This window comes from Penaeus monodon, chromosome 24 (genome assembly GCF_015228065.2).
Source record: "Penaeus monodon isolate SGIC_2016 chromosome 24, NSTDA_Pmon_1, whole genome shotgun sequence".
Taxonomy (NCBI): Eukaryota; Metazoa; Arthropoda; class Malacostraca; order Decapoda; family Penaeidae; genus Penaeus; species Penaeus monodon.
Genome location: NC_051409.1, coordinates 25,268,624 through 25,268,902, shown reverse-complemented (window position 1 = coordinate 25,268,902; position 279 = coordinate 25,268,624).

The window sequence follows — 279 nt, the reverse complement described above, 5'->3', positions numbered from 1 at the left end:
AGACCCTTGGGTTTTGATGCGCAGAATTTTTTTAATAATAAGAAATTAGCAAAAACCTTTCTTTTCAAAAGGTCTATGAGAAAAAAAGCAACTTTGGCGGCTCTGAAACCCAGGGTAGGGAAACCCCCTAAATTTGGGCATCTGAAATAACTGGGATTGTTGCCTCAATAAAACGTATGATGCTTATTTTAAAAAGGTCTAGGGACCCCCGCTGTTATAGCAAAGGGGGAGAGTGGGGAAACTACACCAATGGGACCTTGAGTGGCCTCCCCAAAAAGA